This window comes from Eschrichtius robustus, chromosome 9 (assembly GCF_028021215.1).
Source record: "Eschrichtius robustus isolate mEscRob2 chromosome 9, mEscRob2.pri, whole genome shotgun sequence".
NCBI lineage: Eukaryota > Metazoa > Chordata > Mammalia > Artiodactyla > Eschrichtiidae > Eschrichtius > Eschrichtius robustus.
The window spans coordinates 16,331,878-16,350,049 of NC_090832.1; the positions used below are offsets into that span (position 1 = coordinate 16,331,878).

Sequence of the window (18,172 nt, forward strand, 5' to 3'; positions counted from 1 at the left end):
TCTTAAGTTTGTTAAATGCATTATTGAACTGTTAAGACCTTAATGACAAATCACTCCTATTACACAACTGAAGTGTATGTTTATTTACTTTATAATTCCAACCATAATTACCATGAAGTTTTGTCTTTCCGTCCCAATAAATATTTGCAATTTTTTTATGCCGCCTTACCTCAGGGTTTTTTGGATTTTGGTTTTTTGTTCACATTTAAAAATGGAATACATATATGCATCTGCTGTTTTATATATATTTGGCTCAAAAATATTTGACTGAATGGACTTTCCTCGCGGTCCAGTGGTTAATGCAGGGGGCACAGGTTCGATCCCTGGTCGGGGAACTAAGATCCCACATGCTGCACAGCACAGCCTAAAAAAAAAAAAAAAAAAATCGACTGAAGATAATTAGTAACTTTGAATTCCAAAGAATCAGAGAAGGAAAGAAAATGTTGCTGATAGGAGTTCTTAATCTGTTTATAGTTTTATTGCTGGGGCTAATTTTTAAAACTTTCTGTTATTACAGAAGTCATTCACTGTAGAAAAGACAGTCAAAAGAAAATTTTAAGTACTTAATCTCAAAGAGAGAATTCTTTTCATACTGTCTTCTATCCATCAATGTATATAGTTTTTCTGTAAAAATGAAGTATACATGTTATATTTGTAGATGCACATTCTCTAGCAGTCAACACATGAATTCAATAATAAAAATATAGCTAAGAATTTTCTTCTGACTTTATATTTCCCTTTGTATGAATGTCTTGCTGCAGCCTAAGCTACAGTGTCCCTCTCTTCACCCGGTACAGGCATCCTCCCATTCTACTCGGCAGGCTAACATCTTTGCTTTGAGTGGTCCAGAGTTGATCTCATCCCTGGAAGACCCTAGCTCCCAGGTGACACATTTTCCGTGTACAGTGAATGGCAAACTTGTGCCTCTGCTTCGATCTGTATTATCTGCTGGTGAAAAGTTTGAAGGTTACATGTACGTTGTTAGCACCCTTCTCAGTTTCCAGCAGCCATGTATACAATTTCCCTTGATCATTACAGTAAATAATTGGTAGAGGGAGGGAACCAGACATACAGGCTTAGCATACTAGCTTGGAATGGAAACAAGTTTGAAGCTTTGATTTGATTTAAGGGTATTTGTAACCATAAGTAGAAGGAAGTACATTTGAATAGTGTTACATTTTCTATCAATTGAAGAGTTCTGCCAGACTTAATAAGAAACATAAGATTATAAATAAATAAAACCCTAATTTATGAATTTGTTAATTCTCACTGCTTTTATTCATGAAACTATCAAATAGAATTTCTTTTGAGGGCTGTAGGATCTCAGAGGTGAAAGATATCTTGGAGGGCATCTCCAACCTAAATTTAATCAACACTTCCACAGCATTCCCAACAAATTGTCATCCAACCTCTACTTGAAAATATACCATGATAACAGTGTCCCATTTCCCAATATAGCCTCCTTGTTTGGACAGCTGTAATTGATATTGCATTATGGCAGGGTTTTAGTGTGTGAGTGGGATCCAAAACAATCCTATAAAAAAAGGTAGAATCATATTATTGTGGGTTAATGAAATGATCATGTGAACCTATGAGATGGAACCAAACACCAATCATTTTATCGAATTTGCATTCCTTTGGGGTGCTTTACTATAAGGTTCAACTAAATAAATGAATTTTCACATACTGAACTGAAATTTGCTTCCATTTGTCTTCTTAGGAGCCACAAAAAACAAATTTAATTCTTTTCATCATATATTCAAATATTCAGAACTACGTATTGTAGCTTCTTTGGGGTAAACTTTTAAAATCCCTTCAATGGTTTCTTGTGGGCAAGGTTCCCTTCCCCACCTTTCTTGCCCTTCTTGGCTAAATCCTCCGTACCTTTCCGGACTCCTCTTAGGTGTCATTTTCTCAAGAAAGCTCTCCCTGGCCTCTGACAGTCTGGGCTAAATTGTACTGTGCATCAAAAGCCCATTGTGCAGAGCTTATATTGTGCTTACAGCCATTTGCTAAGCAGCCTGTCTCCCTCTACTGGACCACAAGTTCAAGAACAAGGCCCATGTCTGAGTGTTGTATTAACAATGTTTAACACAGTATCTGATACATAGTAAGCCCTGAATTAGCTTGAATTGAACTAAACTCACAATTTTGTTTTCCCTTTAAAAAATAAAAAGGCCATCATTAAAGTGTGACTTTCAAAATGAATACTTTTCCAGTGGTGTCTGCTTTGCTGAGAGTATGACAGAAATCTACCATCCTGGTTCTGGGTACGATATTCCTTTTTAATGCTGTCTCAGCTTATTTTACCTATTCTGATATTTGTTCAATTGACTGCTGACTAGTTTAACTTAAACCCTTAACTTTCACACCTGATACTCCCTAAACCATACCTCCCTATTCTTGAGTTAATGCCGATGATTTTGATTCTTACTATAGGTCCATCCTTCCTGTTTAAGAAGACAAATTTTGTTTCACTTTAGGAAAGAGCTAACAATCACCTTTGAATCTTTTCTGTAGAAGCTGATCGTTTTCAGAATTGCCCAGCGTCCTCTCTACACCCTCATCCCATTGGTAAGGAGATAGGTTAAATGGACTTAGGCCCACTTCCCAATTATCGGTGACATACGAATCATTGGTATTTGGCTACAGTTGTTGAAATATTTATAAACCAACCTAACTTATTGACACTCTGCCACATTTATCTTGTTCATAAGGCTATTGTGAGAAAACACCTGTGCTACAGCTATCATCGTATCAAAATTTTGGCATAATTGAAAAATTCCTTGTCCTTTGTGAATAACACTTCTATTTCACAGTATTGTGGAAACATCCTTTTAATAGTCCATTTTAGAATCTTGTCTAAGAAGCATACTAAGTTCATTAGTGTATAGTTTATATCAAGCCTTCATTTAAACTTATGGTATCTATGATATCTAGCTCAGACTAATTAGATGGTCTGAAGCAGTAGCAGTGCCCTTGTTTTACAGATAATGTAACCTGGGGAGAGCCAAACTATGATATGCAACTATTTAAACTATTTCATTGGTATCATTCTGAACCACAATTAATGTTAAGTGGCAACACAGAATAATTAAATAACTAACAGCCTAGACTACAGTCATCTTAGCATCAAAACAATTACAACATTTCACTATATTAGTAGAGGGAGAAAACCACAAAGGGGGTGGGGGTGAGAGGGGAGAAGTAGAATGACCAGAATCTAGCTGATCAGGTAATAAACCTTAATTAATTAAAAATAAACTGATGGTCAATTCCAAACTGTCATGACTAACTGGACTTTGGGGGAACAGTAGCTGACAGACCAGCCTAACATAGCCATCAGACATGCATCAACTGTCAAAACAATTTTTGTACAGACCATGGTTATAAGAAGCTAAACTGTAATTAATACTAGACTGTAAAATACTAGCTGCAACAAATCAAAACACAGATATTACTCCTGCATAGTATGGAATCAACTTATTAGCCAGAGAGATCCTACAAGCAAGGATTCCCCAGTAGCAATGAGCACACCAAGAACCCAGATTTGGTTTCTAATACCATTCTCCAGTAAAAGGAACCAAGGCTCCTTGGAGGGGCAGGAAATAAACCAGATAGTTTGGAGCATTTTGTAGTCCAAGAAAGGAAGAAAGTTCAAAACAAAACAAAACAAAACAATGATGGGAGTATGTTATAGGGACACAGAAGCTAACTGGAAGAGCTCCAATAGCCAAAGCTGGAACAATTTGATCAAAAACAAGAAATACCCAAACTATTAAATAAATATCCATGAGTCCACATTGACAAGAATAAATGTTTGAAAAACATGGATGAGAGACAAATCTGCTCAGAATTCCAAATAATTTATGTAGATTCTCCACTCTCAAGGAGGTGCAACACAATTCACTCCAAAGTGTGGGCTGCTCATAGTTTAGAGCCTTCCCCTAAGATAGTATGAATTCCTGGGAGAGCCTGTGTTCTCAGGAGCACAGTGCTCTCCAAACTTTTTCCATGTGTGCTGCCTCTGTTCCTACAGTCATCCAAGCATGAGACTTGCCCCTTACATCTGTTGATAAAAACAAAATGAGACAACCTACTATACATAAAATAGATAAGCAACAAGGATTTGCGGTACAGCACGTGGAACTACATTCAGTATCTTGTAATAACCTATAATGGAAAATAATATGAAAAAAATATATATTTAGAACTGAATCACTTTGCTGTATCCCTGAAGCTAACACAATATTGTAACTCAACTATACTTACAAAACAGAAACCACACAACTACAACAAAATCAAAATACCCCTCTTCCATGAAGCACTGAAGAGTTGAATAGACTGAAGCTGGACCAACGGTTTTCCATCACAGCAACACAAAGACCTTCAAACACAATGGCAGGTATTGCCATTCTTAGACATCAGCACTCTTAGTAGGCATTTTCCTGGTCTTTCACCTCCACCCACTCCCAGTCTCAGCCACGTTTTATCTTGTTGGTTCTTCTATCCTGAATATTCCTTCTCTCCTTTCCCTGCTCTTTTCTCCCCCTACTTCACAGGAGTAAACCTCTTAATATATAGAGCAATTCACTGAGGTCCTTGAATTATCTAGGAATTCTCCTGAAGACAGTAGTTTTTGGAGATACCCATCTTTAGGTTTAGAGAGATGAAGAGCTTAAGTAAAGAAGCTCTGAGGGTTGGTAACAGAGGTGACAAGGTTTAGGCGGCAGTCTGCTCTTCCTGATACATAATCCATCTAGAAGGGACAAGCAGGCCTGTGAACATATTAGATCCATATCATGCATATTAATTTTGAGGCTGAAAGATACCCTGCAGGTTACTTAGTTCTCCAGCTGAAGAAAGTTAAGACCTAGAGCTATTAAGTCAGCCACTTTGGGCCATGTCTTCTACAGACTCTGTGATTGTGGAATACAGATTTTCAACCAAGTGGTCGTGGAATGTAATCTTTTAACAGGTTTTCACATTTGAACTTCTGGATACAGTAGCCAGCAACTAATTCAACATCAGAAAAAAAGTCTTAAAAAAAAACAGTCTCTAGTAAAAAATGATGAGATATTTGAAAATACTAAGTGTATATATTTTCTAGAGGCAGAACTGGCAAAGGCGCTCTTTACAATGGGTGGGCGGGACCTTTAAACATCATACAACCACTGATCCCGTCCCAAACTTCTAATTCAATCTAACAAGAAATAAAGCCTCTTCTCGCAGTCACCGTTATCCCAATTACGGCAATAACGACTTCCTCTTCTACCGATTCGGCTGACAGATTAAAAATCTCTAAACTCCCTAATCTGTCCTGGTTCGAGAATATATTAATCTGGCTGATTCAGAAAATACTTACGGATTTACTCGGGGAAAGAGTGCTAAGCAAAAATCAATTTATTTCAAAGCCTCTAGAAATCCTGAATCCCGATGTCCACAGCGAGGTTCTGAGAATTAAACTCCTCCAGATGCGCATCTTTTATTCTATATTCGTCCATAGAAAGAGTTCAATTGAAAAGAGAGAGACAATGAAATAAATGAGTGGGCTTGGGAGGGGGGGAACCTGACGCCAGCAGCCGGGGCGAGTCACCTGAGCAGCGCAAGGCAGGGGCGACGCGGGGCGACGCTCGCAGACACGCAGAGAAGCGGGCGACTGCAGAAAGCGGGAGGCCGCAGGCGGCGCGCTCGCTCCCCGTCGCCGGGCGGGCCGAAGCCCCCAGTCCTCGGCCCCCGCGCAAGCGACGCCGGGAAATGCCCACATCCGGGAAACCTGCAGCGGAGTGCGGCGGCGGCGACACCGAGTGGAAGGCAAAATGGCGGCGGCGGCGGCGGCTTGGTGCTAAGGGGAGAGACAGGTCCCCGCGACCCCCGCGACGGGCCGCGCTGGCCCGCGGCAGTCCCCCGGCGTCTCTGCCCGCCCTGCCCCACCGGGGATACTTGGAGTCCCCGGGACGGGCTCCGGCCGCCTCGGCGCCCGCCCGCGGGCCCGTGGCCGCTGTCCAGGAGCCCCGCTCTCCCCTGCAGGTAGGTCCGAGGCTGGCGTAGCGGGTGGGGCGCACTCTCCTCCCGAGCCGGAGTTGGCGGGGCGGTGGCCGCCGGGGCCCACGCCCATCCCCGCTGGCGGGGGTCCAGGGGCTGCTACGGACGGGCGGGCCGGGCCGGCCCGGTGCGGGCCCGATTTGGCTGGTTGCACGGACCTGAGCGGAGCCCTGCCCTGGGGAAGCGAGGGTTGGCCGCGTCCGGGGCTGGAGGAAGAGCCCCGGGCTTTGCGGCCTTGGAGGTTCAGGTTGGGCTAGGAAGAGCCGGTGTCGCCGGAGGCCCTGCGCGGACTCCCTCGCACCTCCACCCTTATCCCCAACACGCACGGGTCAGCGGTGCTCAGGAAAGAGGGAAAAGCGAAAGGTGGTTCTGAAGGAAATTCGCAGTAACAGAGCCGCAGTTCTTTCATCCCAGAGGGACCCGATGCTGGATATACCTTGAAGAAATTCTGGGAATCTCTACTTACAGTCCACTGTACATAGGGTACTGTTCATAGCTGGAAGGGGTAGGAGAGATGGAGGGATCTCTGTGGAGTAGGCGTGTGTATGTAAATACAGAAAAGGAAGGAAAGGAAATTAAGGAGACATTGTTTGTTATAACTTCAAAAAGAATTTGTATCACAAAGAATGACTCTCAGGTGACTTGATTTAACCCCATTCTCTCCAACTGAAAGTTCTTTAAGGGAAGAAAATTTAATGTCTGTTGACCCATGTGTTAATATTACTCAAAATATATCGTCATGTAGAAGTTATTCATAAATCTAGTGAGAAATAAGTATAATCTCGCACAAATAATATTGTTTCGCTCCGGTTAGGGAAATGAATTTGAATCGTGAAGCTTGTCCGGCCTTTATGGATTATATATTGAGGATTAAGAATTTTTTATCAAATTTCCTCCATGTGGAAGAAACGGTAGGACATTATAATTGGAATGAATGTTCTCTGCTAAGGTGTCTACGTTAGTGATTTAACTCAGGTTATTTCTTTAATAAGTTGACAGACAGGTAAAATGAGCTAGTTGATTCCCTAAGGCAGTGGAGGAATTTGACTGATTTAACAGTAAAAGAAGTAGCATTGTGTTCCTCTGATCAGCTGCTCCTGCAAGAAACTAGATCATGGTACATGCCAGGGAAGGCGCATTTTTTTCTATGCCTGAATATTTATTGAATATGACTTGCCACTCTTCAAAAGCAAATAATAAAATACTTCTGCTACATATTTTTGATATCATGTGTGGATATCCTTCTATAGGTTGAGTTTTTGTTTTTAATGCTTCTCCTTGTTACTCTACGTAAATGTAGTCTTGGAACAGTTTCAGCTCTGGTTATTTAGTTTGTTCTAGTTGTTATATTTAGATTAGTGTGGGATTTTTGTAGACCGCAAAAGTTATTTAATCATTGATCAACATTTTTATCAAGTAGAAATGGCAGTCACTTTTCAGCATGAAGATAAAACACAGTGATTGTTTTCACTTTTGATAAGTTAATTCTTAGAAACTGAATTGGAGAAGATGTCATCAGTATGCAGAGATTCTTGAATATTGCTGTATGAACAACTAAGACTGTGGTGCTAAGACAGTACATATTACTGTTGATATTCTCATGACTGATTTAGTCAAAGCTTTGAGACAGGCCATCTTTCTTATAAACCTAATTCAACCTAAGGTAACACTTTGAAATCTTCTATTGTAATGGGATCTGTTTTTCTTCTAAGCTGGACAAGATATCAGTGATATTTGTTTGGACTCACATTTGCACATTTGATGAAGGTCTGAACTTTCTAAGAAATGGAGGTTTTGTCTTTTCAGTCTAACCAGTTTAAGTATCTCTTCAAAGAATGTGAGTAGCTATAATCCCTTAGGAAAACTCAAGATGTAGGTATGATAAAAAGAGCCCTGGGCTGGTTCAGGATGTGTCGAGTCCATTCCTAGCGTGATGTTGAGATGGATAAACGATCTTAGGCAGGCCACATGACCTCTCTGGATCCATTTTCTCATCTGAAATTATATATATATATAGGTAGATATACATATATATAGATAGATAGATATACATATCTATCTATCTATATCTATATATATCCCCAAGACACCTATGCTCTGTCAATCTGTGATCTAGTAGGAAAAATAAGTTTTATTTGACTTTGCAAAGTGCATTTGGAGTTCAGAGGAGGATAACAACTACCAGTTCAATGGAAACTTCAGGAAGGAAGCATTTGAATGGGACCTTAAAGTTGGGTATAATTTCTACAAGAAGAAATACGGCAGGGGCTCTTCCAAGAGTAGTGAACAGGAAGAGTAAGAACATGAAAGCAGAGAAGCACAAAGTACATTAGCTGAGAGCAAGTAATTTGGCTTGGTTAGAATCTGGGTAAGATAGTGGAAAGAGTAAGAAGATAATAACTAACATTTATTGAGTCAGGTACTTATTCTAAACATTTGACATGTATTAAACTTATTTAATGCTTAAAATAACGCTATTTAAAAAGGACTGTTATTGCCCACATTTGAAGATGAAGGAACTGAGGCACAGCTTGCCGAGATCACAAAGCTATTGTAGTTACTGGTAGAACTGGCATTTGTACCCTGCTCTTTGACCCAGATCTCTGACTTTAACTACTAAGTTAAAGGAATCATTGAGGGTTCTGGAGTAGGGAGGTAACATGATCAGAACTGTGTATTAGGAAGACTCATCTGGCACCAGTGTAGCATGGGTTAAAGAGGTAAGCTGTTTAGTGTTGAAGAGTTCTTCTAAAAATTCTCTTTGCTTATTAGTTTTCACATATCAGTTTCACATTTGTTAATGCCAGTGTCAACCATACCTTGTTGGAGGGATTGTAAATTAGTATACCTTTCTCGAAGACAACCTGACAATAAGTATCAGAATTTTAAATATGCATTCTCTTCGACCCAGCAATTCCACTTCTCGGAATTTATCTTAAGGGAAATGCTCAATAATGGGTGCACAAGAATTTTTTTTTTAATGGATTGTTTAAATGGTTACAACTCTGTAAATATACTAAAAACCATTGAATTATACACTTTATTATTTAGTTAGTTATTTATTTTTGGCTATACCACCGTGCAGTATGCGGGATCTTAGTTCCCTGACCAGGGATTGAACCCGTGCCGCCTGTAGTGGAAGTCCCAGCACAAGAATTTTTATTGCCACAGTTTTTATTAACTAATTTTTATATGTACAAGGAATATGTGTATACATGTAAGCTATGAAGCATAGTAAAATGAACATCCATGAACTTACCACCTATCCTCAGAACTAGAATATTACCAATACAATTGAAGTTATCAGTGTTTAGAACATTATTTATAATAGCAAAAATTGGAAATAACCTAAAGGACCATCAGTAGGGGATAGATAAGTTATGATACATCTACATGATGTAATTCAATGTACAGTTATTTTAAAAAGATGAGGTTGAATTGTCATATTTCCTCAGTTCCAAGACACCATTAAGTCTAAAACAAGCAATCTATTTAGTAACAATTTTTCAGGGGAAAGAAAATAAACATGGTTTTTAACTAACCTTCAATAGAATACATTTATCCATTCAATTGTATACCATTCAATTTTTTTGAGTCTCGGTTATTCACATTCAGAATCTAGAATTCTTCTGATTTACTTTGGGCTTTGGTTAGTTAACACATAGCATCATGGTGACGTGCTGCTTTTCATAACCCCAGCTAATTATCTTGAACCTCTTTATTGTCTTTTTGATTGAGTATATAATTTTGAGGCATATCGAAGAATACTGGAGTTTTGTCTTCCTTTCCTTTTGCTTAAACTCTTAGTTTTGTTTTTTTTTTCCTGAGTTGAGTGAGTTATTGTTAGAAAATAAACAGCTTCTTCTGAAGGTAACTCAAAAGGTTTGACAGGTATTTGAGTGCTTGTACATCATAGAAGATTGTTACCTTTGAAAATTCTGTGATCTCACCTAAATTTGGCAATTGTTTATGCCTTTAATTGCATTGTCTTTTTTTTTGGCTGCGTTGGGTCTTTGTTGCTGAGCGCAAGCTTTCTCTAGTTGTGGCAAGCGGGAGTTACTCTTTGTTGTGGTGTGCAGGCTTCTCATTTCGGTGGCTTCTCTTGTTGTGGAGCATGGGCTCTAGGCACGCGGCCTCAGGAGTTGTGGCTTGCGGGCTTAGTTGCTCCGCGGCATGTGGGATCCTCCTGGACCAGGGATCGAACCCGCGTCCCCTGCACTGGGAGGCGGATTCCTAACCACTGTGCCACCAGGGAAGTCCTGCATTGTCTATTATATGACAGTTTCTGAGTACATAATGCTACATCATAGTGGACTCTTTTTGAAGACACTTTGAGCATTAATCAAGGGTCTAGATTCAACCACGTGGTGCTGCCAGTGAAAATAATACAATTGAAGTGACAAGGAAATTTGGCCTTTTATTTATGGTCAAGTTAGCTATGTGTGTTGTCTGCTATTTCAGAACTCCACTTTGGAGCTGGCAAATTCCTTTTAATACTGATTTTAAGATATACTCAGTTTCAGAAATGTTAAAATGTGGAAAAGCATGTATCTGAGAATCAAGAAAACACTATACTTTCTGTCCTAGGAAGACATTCATAGTATTATGTTATTCTTTTGCTAGCATGTTGGGCCCTAAGCAGCAGTAGCTAGATTCACAGGTCCTGTGGTCCATATGTCCAGTACTCTCTTCATCAGGTCCGGATATAGCTCCTCTTGGCCCAGAGACCTGCGAAGTTATCTTCGCTGTCTGTCTGCCTCTCACTCACCACATTACACAATAGTAAAACAGGGACAGGAGGGCATAATAAGCACTACTGTTAGAAAAGGAGAAGAATGGGAAATAGCAATTGCTGATAAAATAATTTTTAAACCACCATAGGCAGATGTTGTGAAAGCAACCAGCGCTGGAGGAAGGGGAGATTCCTTGACTGGACCTTGATTCAATTATCTGGGAGGAACTCCCTCATCCATTGTTTTTTGTTAACTGTTGGCCATTGCTCTCCAAGAACCTCCTGGGAGTCCTTTTTCCTTTATCATCCTTGGTCACCTATGAAGTGTCAGCTTTGGGCGAATAGTCCCTCTTTGGAAGGTGCAAATCTTTCTTGACTAAGTTACTGCTCATAGAAGTTGAGAGCCCAAGGGTTTTAAATTTTGAATAGTTGAAGGGTTTTTTAGTTTGAGCTTGAGTGGTTTTTCAAAAAAAAATTTTTTTTTGACAGACAGTTTCCTCAATTTAGAAAGCTTCTGATGTGTATAATTCCAGTCAGTTGCATATGTCAGTAACCATAACCAAAGTTCACGTGGGGCTTCCCTGGTGGCGCAGTGGTTGAGAATCTGCCTGCTGATGCAGGGGACACGGGTTCGAGCCCTGGTCGGGGAAGATCCCACGTGCCGCGGAGCAGCTGGGCCCGTGAGCCACAACTACTGAGCCTGCGCGTCTGGAGCCTGTGCTCCGCAACAAGAGAGGCCGCGACAGTGAGAGGCCCGCGCACCGCGATGAAGAGTGGCCCCCGCTCGCCGCAACTAGAGAAAGCCCTCGCACAGAAACGAAGACCCAACGCAGCCAAAAATAAATTAAAAAAAAAAAAAAAAAAAAGTTCACGTGTTAGTAACCTCAGCCAAAGATTTGAGAACTCCCATTTCACTTCTCAGTTGGTTATTTGAGGGAAGGCCATACCCTTAATGTTGGTTTTTGTTGTTGTTTTAAACCACCGAGGTACTTTAATCAGCCAAGAGGTTTCAGTGGGCACCTGTGCTCAGAATCTTTTAATCCTGTCTCTTCATGTTGGGGTCTAAAAGCAAGCTGCTTTTCCAGTTCTGCGAGACTTTAAATTTCTGAACCCTTTCTGTCCCTTTCTATTTTTGTTTGCAAATAAGCTGCTTTTTTTCATGACCTTGTCATTTATTTATATTGCTTTGCCAAATAGCCAATAGCAGCCAGCATACACTTCTAAGATTCTCTTTTCTAAACTCTTGTCATAGAACTACAAGTTCAGTGGGCTCTTTGTTACCTTGTAAGTTATAACAGGCAAACCACTTTATCAAATATTTTGCCACTGTGATACATGGTTCTCCATTTTTCCAGCCTCCAGTATCAGTTGCCTTGAAGCCCTCAACCTGACCACTTGGCCAGTACCATATTAGGTTTATGTTATAGCGGCACCTCACTTCTAGGTACCAATTTCTGTATTAGGGTAATGAGAGACTACGTATACACATAAACAATGGCTAGATCATATATGAGAGTAGAACTCTGACCCACAGTCTTAGTAGCAATAGTCCCAAACAGTCACGTCTTGGTCAGTAGATGCCAGCTTCTCTCAGGACCAACCAGAGAAAACCAAATATGCTTCCCAAAGCAATCACATAGGATGTCCCACTTCTAGTTAGCTGGCCTCCAGCTTCCTCATGGCAGCAGCCTACAATTAGAGCATACCTGAAGTCTTTTTCCGCTTCCCTGCCTGCCTTTGAGTCTCTGCTAAACACGAATGACGGTGGCCAACTCCCTTCCAATAGCAAGCTCTGAATAAATAGACTCTGCTTGTTTTGACGGTCTTTATTGCCACAATAATATTAGGCTGTTTTGTGGTAACAAATCCCAAAATATCAATGACTTAACACAACAAAGATTTCCTATCTTGCTCACACACAACCCAATGGGGGTCGTTAGTAAGCCATCCAGTGGCTTAGGGACCCACAGTCCCCTATAATGTGAAGCTACCATCTCAAAATGTGACCTGGATTGTCATTGAAGCAGGAAAGTGACAGATGGAGAAGAACAGTGGCTTTTAACTGCCTTGTCCCAGAATGGACACACATTACAGATACCTACTAGCGGGGCTTTGGCAACTAGCTGGGAAATAGAGGGCAGTATGTTAGTGTAGTCTCTGCCACAGGTATTAATCAAAAGCAATTGGATAAAGACATGCCACATTTCCTCCATTTCACCATTTCTGAAATCAGGTGATGCAGATCATATGACAATTGAAATGAACATTTAAGCATAATGTTTCTGTTATTTCCCTTGAAAAGCTAATGTTGAAACAATATTGTTGCATAGAAGTAATGGTTTCTTTAAAGAAATCCTGTGTGTTTTAGTGTACTTTGTATTTGAATAAGAATAATTTGTAAGGTGGGGAGGGGAAGCTGGGACAAAGTAAGAGAGTAGCATTGACATATATACACTACCAAATGTAAAATAGGTAGCTAGTGGGAAGCAGCTGCATAGCACAGGGAGATCAGCTCGGTGCTTTGTATCCCCCTGGAGGGGTGGGATAGGGAGGGTGGGAGGGAGGCTCAAGAGGGAGGGGATATGGATATATATGTATACATACAGTTGATTCACTTTGTTATACAGCAGAAACTAACACAACATTGTAAAGCAATTATATTCCAATAAAGATGTAAAAATAAATAAATAAATAATTTGTAGCAGAACCATTCCAAGATACAGAGCGCTATAGTCATTTCCTTTTCTTTATTTTTTCGCTTTTGGTTTTGGAAAACTCAAGCATACACAGAAGTAAAGGGAATAGTACAGTGAACTCTCATGTACCCATCACCCGGCTACAACAATCATCAGTTTATCACTTTTGTCCCATCCAAATCTCCAGCCACTTCATCACAAAACCAAATTATTTTGAAATACCAGGCATCATATATTATTCACAAGTATTTCTACGTGTATATGAAAGAGCTAAGTGTAAACTAATCATTTATTTAAACCTAAAACACATTATTACACGTATCGCAGAACTCAGTCATTTCTGTGCCCATTGTGCACTCACTTGGATGTTAGGAATGTTAGTCAAAGTACAGAGTTATAGAATATAGGACTAGAATGAATCTCACTGGTCCAGCATTCTCTAAAGTATATTACATAGAGCATGAATCTCATAAAATGCTCTGGGGGAAAAAGTTCTTTGGTCAGATAAGTTTCGTCAACACGACATTCTCTTCTTGTAAAGTCACATGATAATGTAAAAGAATGACATCATATTTTGTGTGTTATGATCCCATTTTGATTAAGAGTAATATATGTTAGAATATGCAGTATTAATAGTGATTGTATTAGTTTTCTGTGCCTTATGTAACAAATTACTACAAAATTGAAGGCTTAAAACAACATAAATGTATTCTCATACAGTTCTGGAGGCTAGAATTCTAAAATCAGTATCACTGGCCCAAAATCGTTGTTGGCGAGGCCACTCACTCTCCCTTAGGAGGTTCTAGGAGAAAGGCAGTTCCTTGCCATTTCCATCTTTCTTTTGGCTGCCAGCATTCCTTAGCTTCTGGCTGCACCCTCTAGTCTCTGCCTCCATGGTCACATTGCCTCCTCCTATTCTGTGTATGAAATCTCCCCCGCCTCTCATGCATGTACTGCTCAACTGGATAATTGTTGATAATCTCCCCATTTCAAATTCCTTAATGACATCTGCAAAGTCCCTTTTTCCAAATAAGATAACATTTTCAGATTCCAGGGATTTGGAAGTGGTTATCTTTTGGGATGTCATTATTCATCCTACTACAGTGATTCTCTCTCTGTTGAAGGAGGGACTTATGAGGGACTTCTACTTTACATAATTACATAATATTTGAATTTTTCAGTAAGGTCCATCTTTTTATAATTAGAAAAAAACCAAGATTATATTTTCTTAAGAGTAAGAAGAAGGAATAAATCACCTACATTTATTAGTTTAACAGATATTTTTGCACTGCCTGCTGTTTGCCAGTTTCTGTTTTAGGGGGATGGAAAACAAATGTAGTATCTTGACAGAGAGAAGCAAAACTATGCTTACTTTGGTTTTTCTTCTCTATCAAGGAGAATGATCTTGGAAGTGGTAAAATAATATAATAATAAAATGATGGCTAGGGGGCTTCCCTGGTGGCGCAGCGGTTAAGAATCTGCCTGCCAATGCAGGGGACACAGGTTCGAGCCCTGGTCCGGGAAGATCCCATGTGCCGCGGAGCAACTAAGCCCGTGCACCACAACTACTGAGCCTGCACTCTAGAGCCCGAGCCACAACTACTGAAGCCCTCGTGCCACAACTACTGAAGCCCGTGCGCCTAGAGCCCGTGCTCCACAACAAGAGAAGCCACCACAATGAGAAGCACGTGCACTGCAACGAAGAGTAGCCCTTGCTCACTGCAACTAGAGAGAGCCCGCACGCAGCAACGAAGACCCAAAGCAGCCAAAAATAAATAAATAAACAAATAAATTTTTTAAAAATTTAAAAATTAAAAGAAAAATAAATAAAATGATGGCTAGGGACTTCCCTGGTGGTCCAGTGGCTAAGACTCCGCACTTCCACTGCAGGGGGCGCAGTTTCGATCGGGGGACTAAGATCCCTTATGCCACACTGCCCGGCCCCCCAAAAAAAAATGATGGCTAAATTGGAGTTGAAACCCAAAATAAGTGAGATATTAAAGGATTGCCTAGATGCTATAAATTAAATGCAAACCAGATACTGAGAGAACTGACATGTGACATTGCACAACCACTGTTGTTAATCCTTGATGATGGAGAAATGATAGGTTCTAGAACTGGAAGCGGAAAATATCTTCCCTTTTAGAAAGGGTAGAGAGTTGATTCTGCAACTTTAGACTGGTGAGCTAAGTGTTAAACCTAGAAAAGTTCATTAGTAAGCTATTAATATTCTGGGAAGGCTTAGGGGAAAAAATGGTTATCATTAGAGACCAGCTTTCTTCATAAAAGCACAAGATGTATCAGTCCGAATTTCATTTATGAAATAATTATCAGTAGATTGGGTCATGTTGTAGACAGACATAACAGTGACAAAGTTCATTATTTTTGTTTTTACAAAATGGAGAAATGTGGGCTGCTTGTCCAGTAGAATTTGATTGATTCATAACTAGCAATTGTACCACAAAAGTACTGATTATTGAGGTGAAGTCATCAGGAAACTGTGCCTCTAGTGGTCTGCTTCAGGACTTCATCCTGTCTCAGGCGTTCTGCAAATATTCATGTATGTGTATATATGTAATTAATATCCATAAATATAATTTTTGAAAATAAAAGTTTATTTTTAACAGCTGTATGATACAATTTATATACCACAAAGTTTGCTCATTTAAAGTGCGTAATTCAGTGGGTTTTTTTGTTTTTTTTTTTGTATGTTTACAGAGCTGTACAACCATCATGATAATCTTTTTTTGAAACTGATCTGGCTCTTATCCTGGGCTGCATTGCCTTTGGGGCGGATGCAGCCCTCCTGTTCTTTTTCTTTTTTTTTAAATTTTTATTGGAGTATAGTTGCTTTACAACGCTTGTGTTAGTTTCTGTACAGCCAAGTGAATCAGTCATACGTATACACATATCCACTCTTTTTTAGATTTCCTTTACATTTAGGTCACCACAGAGCATTGAGTAGAGTTCCCTTTGCTATATATTAGGTTCTCCATCACAGTAATCTAATTTTAGAATAGAAATTGGCTTTTATTTTATACAAAGTGTTTTGAAATTTGCCTTTTTTGCTTAAGAATATTAAAGAATATTATGGGTATCTGTTCATGAACTGCATCGGTCTTTTTAACATCTGCTTCATCACGTTATATAGATGTACTATAAATACACAATTACTGATGAGCATCTAGATTGATGACATCTATATTTGCTCTTATAGATGGTATTGCCAGGAGCATTCTACATTTTTAAACATTTGTGTGTATATTCCTTTAGTTGTATTGGGTTGTTCCTCTTAATCCTTGTTCAAGCCATAAGGTAAACCTTCTTACTCTAACCATTTTATGCCTCAGGAGGCAATTTTTGAGAGAATTAAATGCCCAAGTTTACATTGCTAATAATTAACAGAACAAATACTTGAATATTTTTTGTTTGTTTTTTCATTACAAGTGCTGTGCTTTTCTAGCACCAGTAGGATTTTTACAAACTAGAGTGTGTCCAGAAGAGCATGACAAGAATGACAAGAACTGGAGAACAGTTAAAGGAACTGGGATGTTTAGGAGACCTGTTTATTTCATTTGTTTAACATGTATATTTATCGAGCACTCAGTATGTGCCAGGCTCTGATATAGGCGGTAGACAGTGTTTATGAGACAAATAAGGTCCTGTACTTTTATGGAGCTTTTATTTCAGTGAGGGGAGGTTGACAACAAGTAAACAAGTAAGATAATTTTAGATAGTGGTAAGTATTAACAAGAAAATAAAACAGAATAATTAGGTAACCAGGGAAAGGGTTTTTGAGGAGGTAACACAGGTTTATTGTCTCTACTTTGTAGCTGAGAAAACTGAGGTTCAGAGAGTGGGTGAAACAGTTTGTAACTGGAACCATGGGGATAGGAAACATTGCTAATTATCACCTATTTCTAGTCTCATTAAGTGTAATCACCAGTCACATTACATGATGATTGGTAAGAATGCAGACAAAGTTGTTTAGCACCAGCCTGTAACAGGCTCTGAATATGCACTGAGTGAGATTTCATGGTGTTCCACATAGAACATTTCTAACAGTTGTTGCAGATCACAAATGGAATGGCTTTCTTGAGTTAGTGATTTCCCTGTCAGTGGGGATATTTAAGTAGATTTTAGGTGACTGTTGCTCCAGTGCATTGTAGAAGCCATTCATGCATTAAGTAACGAATTAAACAAGTCCTTAGAGGTCCTTTCCTCACTCTGTTGTTAATAAGCTTACTGTCTCTAGAGTCCCAGTCCACAGTTTGGGAAATAAATCCAAGCATCTGTTTTTGAAGCATAAAGGTATCTTCTGGACTAGTGATTTTAAAACCTTTTTAAAGCAGCAGTTCCCTTTCTTTTAAAGCAATCGTATACTTGAAGTCTGGTAGTAAAACCTAAAATTGTAGCCACTAGATGAAGATAATAATGGGAGGTTGCCCATTGTATTGTTCACTAGAAATCCCTTACATTTGTATATACGGTTGACCCTTGAACATCGCGGGTTTGAACTGTGCGGGTCCATTTATACGTGGATTTTTGAATAGTAAATACTACTGTACTACAGGATCCACAGACTTGGAACTGAGGGTACAGAGGACTGATTGTAAGTTACACCCAGATTTTCCACTGTGTGGTGGGTCGGTGCCCCAAACCCCCGTGTTGTTCAAGGGTCAGCTGTACTTTATATGCT

The 18,172-nt window shown here is 39.7% G+C and overlaps 1 protein-coding gene and 1 long non-coding RNA gene across 2 annotated transcripts in view; one reads left to right on the forward strand and one right to left on the reverse strand.

Annotated features, from left to right (window-relative positions):
- Window positions 1-230: 230 nt before the first annotated feature.
- LOC137769060 (uncharacterized) lies at window positions 231-5,939 on the reverse strand. Its single transcript, XR_011074914.1, has 3 exons — window positions 5,597-5,939; window positions 5,366-5,490; window positions 231-364 (listed from the first exon to the last, which is right to left on the reverse strand). It is a non-coding gene; the product is annotated as an uncharacterized lncRNA (long non-coding RNA).
- Window positions 5,678-18,172, forward strand: part of LATS1 (large tumor suppressor kinase 1) — a 38,793-nt gene continuing 26,298 nt past the window's right edge. The window contains exon 1 of the mRNA XM_068550758.1: window positions 5,678-6,030. The gene's annotated coding sequence lies outside the window, so the exon portion shown is untranslated. The remainder of the gene's footprint in view (window positions 6,031-18,172) is intronic.